Source organism: Bombina bombina, chromosome 5, assembly GCF_027579735.1.
Source record: "Bombina bombina isolate aBomBom1 chromosome 5, aBomBom1.pri, whole genome shotgun sequence".
Taxonomy (NCBI): Eukaryota; Metazoa; Chordata; class Amphibia; order Anura; family Bombinatoridae; genus Bombina; species Bombina bombina.
In genome coordinates, this window is record NC_069503.1 from 49,884,572 (window position 1) to 49,891,347 (window position 6,776).

Sequence of the window (6,776 nt, forward strand, 5' to 3'; positions counted from 1 at the left end):
CCAACTGCGCTCCACATCCTGCCGCCTTGACCATAGCAACCGCTGAGTCAAATGAGGCATATTTTACCGATGCCAGCTCAGGTGGGATCCCATCATTCACCGAATTACCCTTCGGGAAGGATAGGTGATGTATCAGCCTAAATTTTCCAGGATCCTTCTTAGGGACCACTCCTAACGGAGATAGCCTTAATCCTGGAAAAAAGGAAATGAGTCAAAAGGCCCCGCCATCCTGCCCAGCTCCACTTCCTTACCCAATTTTTCTTTCACCACATGCGGCCATTCCCTAGCCGATTTCAAATTCCCTGCAAAATGGTCAGAACCTCCAACCGATGGGATGATAAAACCAAAAGTAAATCCATGTAATAACCTTGCCGCTTTCTCCCTGCAACCCCATCTACTGGCGTAACGACCTAGCCAGGGCTCCATCTTTTCCACCCTGATTGGCGACACCCCCTTCCTTACGGGGCTCGGTTCTCCCCCCAACTTTACCCTTCCTGAAACACTTTGCAAAGGCGTGGGCCCCACCACACTCCGAGCATTCATGTCGTATCTTACAAGACGTTCCCCATTTCCACTGCCCTTCATTGTATGCAAAGCAGAAACATTTTCTGCCAGTGGACTGCGAAGTGGAAGTCGATGTGTCCGGACTGCCGGCCCCTGACCGAAAGGACTGCACTGATCTCAGTGGCGTCATGATTTTCAACCAAAGCCCCATGTCCCGGTCATCCCACCTCATTGTCGGCTTTACTGCCATCCTCTGACGAAACTGTTCGTCGTATGTCCACCACGCCATACCCCCATATGTGCGCTGGGCTGCCGCGACCTCGTCTAGATAACAGAACATGGAAGCCCCCTGTTCCGGAAACCTCTCTGCCATAACACTAGCGTAAATCACGAAAGATTGAAACCAATTAGAGAAGGTTTTTGGTAGCTTCCTATAACGCTTCTTTCTCTCCTCTTCCTCCTTTTTTACGCTGTCTTTTTTGGAATCATCTGCTATTTTAAACGACTGCTCCAAAGGGAGCAACGAGAACAACTCTATATATTCCCTGGACCAGATCCTGCCCCTAACCTCTTTTGTTAGGTGCAGCCCTAACGGACCAATCGACCATAGGCATGACCTAGCCATGGCTGTATCCGCCACTCGGAGCTCCAAGGGTTCAGCCCCCCCTTGTTGTGCTACCAAAGGTGCATTTGTTAATACTGACACATTGCTGCCAACTGCAGCGGCCGTTTGAGGCCCCACATTGGGCCTAGTCACAGCCGCCATAGGCCCTTCTGCCCCTTTCGGGGCCCATGCCTTTTCCAGCGGCAGCCTTGGACTCGCGGGGACAGCTGAAGCCTCAACTGACTGCAACAGTGCCCTCAACCCTTCCAACAACTGTATGCACTTTATCGCTACTGGCCCCCTCCCCCCTCAGCTGTGACGAAGAAAAACTCTCACCTGCTAAAGCCGTCACCGCCGTCGCCTCCGTCTGCGGCAGTCCCCCACACTGCGATAGTCTCCCCACTTGTTCACGTTCCGCTGGTACTCTGCTCTCATGGTGAACCTGTAATATATCAACTGCATGATCCCTGGCAAATGGTACCGTATCGTTTTCTGGTACTGCATCACTTAACCGTTTTAAGGTGTTCACCCCTCGCTCCCTGGCGACACCTTTTTTCACAATACTGTTTTGCACCATATTGCTCCTTCTCTTAATCAGATTTCCCCTTCCCGTGCTGGCCTTCTTGGCCGTATCTCCCCTTTGTCCCAGAGGTCTTTTTCCCAAAACTCTACTCTTGACCGCTTCTTCAACCTGATGTAAAATATGCCCCTCCCTATTCCCAATCCCCCTGCCCCTGTTTGTGCAACCACCTACCATTCCTACTCGCGAGAGCTGTTCACTGTATGCATCTTCACCCGTGTCCAGCTGTATAGTGTCCGTCCATGAATCTGCTAGGCGGAAAGGCTCATCCTTGCCGCCGTCCCGGTATTCTCTACCTTGTAACCTGGACACCATTGCATCTGTTAAAAACATAACCTGATTATTACCCATATCCAACCTTCCCCCCGAAGTTTGCCCCACATTTTGCCCAACACCAGTACCTCCATGTAAATTAGTCTCCCTGCCCTGCTCCCGCACGCTTGTTCTGTATCTATCCCCCCTACGGTCAGGGGATGGGGGAATCATGTCCTCCCCATCTGAAGAGCTAGGGAACTCCTCTATGAGTACTGGTTCTTCATAAACATTAGGGTTGGGTTTTACATTGTTGCCCCTCCCTCTCCCGCAACCCTTAAGGGGGCGGGATGCCCTGTGCCAATGTTGAATTGTTGCCGTGCCCGCCCCCCTGCCTCCCCTACTGGCCCTCTCCCTTTCGAAATGACAATCCCCGTTATTGCTCGTTTCCACCCCCCCCCCCAGTTGTCCTGGAATAATTCTGGGCTTTCCCTCCCTCCATTTACCAAACCTCCATCCGCCTGCGTAGTGGCACTGTCCACCGTGACCTTCCTTGCCTCATGCGGCCCCCCTCTCTCTACCCCCTCCTCGCAAGCCGCCCTACTCACCCTGAGCTGCCCCGCCCTATGCTCCCCTCGCTGGGTGTCTTCCCCTGTAGCCTCTATGCGTTCCAGAGGCGGCCCCGCCCGTATTTTCTCCCCCTCCAACCGCCTCTTTTCTCTTTGTAATGGAGGCCCCGAGGGGACGTGCGGGCTATTCTCCATACTCTTTCCCCGCTTGTGGCCTTGCGTGCCCGCCAAGTCCCCCTCCCCCCGGCTGCTTTCTTCATTCTCCCTAGAGTCACTCCTGTTATGCTCCGCTCCCCTACCCCTTCCCGCCACTGTCTTTTCCCTTCCTGACAATGAAGGCCCTCCCGGGCCGTTAGCGTTACCCCTTTTTATACCTGGTGCTGGCCTTTGTTCCTGTACCTCCACCTCTGCTTCGAACGTGAACCGCCAGGCGTCCCCCACTGCCCTCACCTCATGCTCGACCGCCACACTCCCCGACTTCTTACCCGGTCTCGCCTCTCTGCTTGGACTCCGTCTGCGTCGAGTACCTTGGGGCCTCTGATCCGGGCTGAGTCGATTGGGAGGCCGAGTCCGTCACACCGGTCTGGATCTTGGAGCCGCTGCATCCTCTTCCACTCCGCCTTCTTCGTCGCCCAGGAGCCTGCTGATCCGATCCTGGATCCAAGAAGAACCTTTCTCCGCTGCTGCTGACCGGATCCTCGCCAACAAATCTTCGATCTCCATCTTCAGGAACAATCTTCGGGAGCTGCTTCCGCGACCAGGTAAGTTCAGGAACTGCCTAGCCTCGCCCTGGTCTCGCGTGTCACTTCCTTTCCTGGGCTCCGCCCACCGACCGGGGCCTTATCCTCCCATCCGGTCAACGGGCCCCTCCTCCTACGTCCCTATGTTTCCGGGGCCCCACCAATCTGGAGTAGAGCCTGGTAAGAATCACTTTCACATATAAGGGGATAGCAGGCTTTAATATGCACTATGCTTTTAATGTAGGTATTGCATTTTGCTTCTTTATTGACTGAGGGAATGCCCCCTTTCCCCCCACACCCCTACCACCTGTTATCTTTTGTGTGTTGCCTTTATTTATTATGTCTGTTTTGTGAGGTGAAGCAGCTGAAAACTCCCAGATCCATATGCAGACACTAATGAGCTTTTCAAGCTGTGTCTCCTAGTTCTACATATAAGAGAGTTCTGTAGGTGCTATGTTGGCTGTGATGAAAAGGGTTAACTAGAGGTGCTGTGTTTAAAGGCTTCACTTGAGAGTTATCCTTGTGGTGCTATGTATAAAGTAAAGTCCTAGAGGTGATATATAATAAAAGGATGTCCTTCAGATGCTGTGTCGTGTGTATATATATATATATATATATATATATATATTTTTATATATATACACACTTATTTTGTATCATAACTTACTGTCTATATTAAAAAAAATACCTGATAGGACTATATTCTATTTTTAAACAGTCATATTATTATTATACATATTCCTTAGTGTTTTGCTTCTGTATTTTCTTAAATGTAAAATTTGAAAGGGGTCAGAGTTGTTATACCTCTGCCACTAGGTTGTACTTGCCCCCCCAGACCAAACTTTTCCAGTCCCCCTATATATATATTTTGGACTTGGCCTCACAGTGTTCTTATATTTGCTTAATGAGCGTGTGCTGGTAAAGGGTATAGCTGGGTTGCTGCTTTCTTTCTAATTACATATATATATACTGTATATATATATATATATATATATATATATATATGTGTGTGTGTGTGTGTGTGTGTAAATGCTGTGTAGTGTGTGTTATGTGCCTGCATGTACTGTATGTGAATGCTGTGTGTGTGTTGTGTGCCTGCAGGTACTGTATGTGAATGCTGTGTGTGTATTGTGTGCCTGCATGTACTGTATGTGAATGCTGTGTGTGTATTATGTGCCTGCATTTACTGTATGTGAATGCTGTGTGTGTGTTGTGTGCGTGTTGTGTGCCTGCATGTATGTGAATGCTGTGTGTGTGTTGTGTGCCTGCATGTATGTGAATGCTGTGTGTGTGTTGTGTGCCTGCATGTATGTGAATGCTGTGTGTGTGTTGTGTGCCTGCATGTATGTGAATGCTGTGTGTGTGTTGTGTGTCTGCATGTATGTGAATGCTGTGTAGTGTGTTGTGTGCCTGCATGTATGTGAATGCTGTGTGTGTGTGTTGTTTGCCTGCATGTATGTGAATGCTGTGTAGTGTGTATTATGTGCCTGCATGTACTGTATGTGAATGCTGTGTAGTGTGTTGTGTGCCTGCATGTATGTGAATGCTGTGTGTGTGTTGTGTGCCTGCATGTATGTGAATGCTGTGTGTGTGTTGTGTGCCTGCATGTATGTGAATGCTGTGTGTGTGTTGTGTGCCTGCATGTATGTGAATGCTGTGTGTGTGTGTTGTGTGCCTGCATGTATGTGAATGCTGTGTGTGTGTTGTGTGTCTGCATGTATGTGAATGCTGTGCAGTGTGTTGTGTGCCTGCATGTATGTGAATGCTGTGTGTGTGTGTTGTTTGCCTGCATGTATGTGAATGCTGTGTAGTGTGTATTATGTGCCTGCATGTACTGTATGTGAATGCTGTGTAGTGTGTTGTGTGCCTGCATGTATGTGAATGCTGTGTGTGTGTTGTGTGCCTGCATGTATGTGAATGCTGTGTGTGTGTTGTGTGCCTGCATGTATGTGAATGCTGTGTGTGTGTTGTGTGCCTGCATGTATGTGAATGCTGTGTGTGTGTGTTGTGTGCCTGCATGTATGTGAATGCTGTGTGTGTTGTGCGTCTGCATGTATGTAAATGCTGTTTTCTAGTGTGTGACTGTGTTGTGTGCCTGCATGTATGTGAATGCTGTGTGTGTGTTGTGTGCCTGCATGTATGTGAATGCTGTGTGTGTGTTGTGTGCCTGCATGTATGTGAATGCTGTGTGTGTGTGTTGTGTGCCTGCATGTATGTGAATGCTGTGTGTGTGTTGTGTGCCTGCATGTATGTGAATGCTGTGTGTGTGTTGTGTGCCTGCATGTATGTGAAGGCTGTGTGTGTGTGTGTTGTGTGCCTGCATGTATGTGAATGCTGTGTGTGTGTTGTGTGTCTGCATGTATGTGAATGCTGTGTGTGTGTGTTGTGTGCCTGCATGTATGCGAATGCTGTGTGTGTATTGTGCGTCTGCATGTATGTAAATGCTGTTTTCTAGTGTGTGACTGTGTTGTGTGCCTGCATGTATGGGAATGCTGTGTGTGTGTGTTGTGTGCCTGCATGTATGTGAATGCTGTGTAGTGTGAGGGTGTGTGTGTGTTGTGTGCCTGCATGTATGTAAATGATGTGTACTGTCTGTATGTTGTGTGGCTGCATGTATGTGAACGCTGTGTAGCATGTGTGTTGTGTGCCTGCATGTATGTGCATAAGAAATAGTGAGAGGGGGGGTAGTGGGCCTTTTTGCCCAAAAATGCCCGGGCCTTTTTTTGGTCCCAGTCCGGCCCTGATTACATCTACTGAGTGAACTGGTCCTTTAATACAAAGTGCAGCTCTTCTCAGTGCTAGTGAAAGTGCTGATATACATTGTGTAGCTTTATGTGTATAGTGTAGCTGTAATGCACTAGTAGAGGATATGACAGTGACAATGTGCTCAGTGCTAGTGAAAGTGCTAATATATATAGTGTAGCTTTATGTATATAGTGTAGCTGTAATGCACTAGTAGAGGATATGACAGTGACAATGGGCTCAGTGCTAGTGAAAGTGCTAATATATATTGTGTAGCTTTATGTATATAGTGTAGCTGTAATGCACTAGTAGAGGATATGACAGTGACAATGGGCTCAGTGCTAGTGAAAGTGCTAATATATATTGTGTAGCTTTATGTGTATAGTGTAGCTGTAATGCACTAGTAGAGGATATGACAGTGACAATGTGCTCAGTGCTAGTGAAAGTGCTAATATATATTGTGTAGCTTTATGTATCTAGTGTAGCTGTAATGCACTAGTAGAGGATATGACAGTGACAATGTGCTCAGTGCTAGTGAAAGTGCTAATATATATTGTGTAGCTTTATGTATATAGTGTAGCTGTAATGCACTAGTAGAGGATATGACAGTGACAATGGGCTCAGTGCTAGTGAAAGTGCTAATATATATTGTGTAGCTTTATGTATATAGTGTAGCTGTAATGCACTAGTAGAGGATATGACAGTGACAATGTGCTCAGTGCTAGTGAAAGTGCTAATATATATTGTGTAACTTTATGTATATAGTGTAGCTGTAATGCACTAGT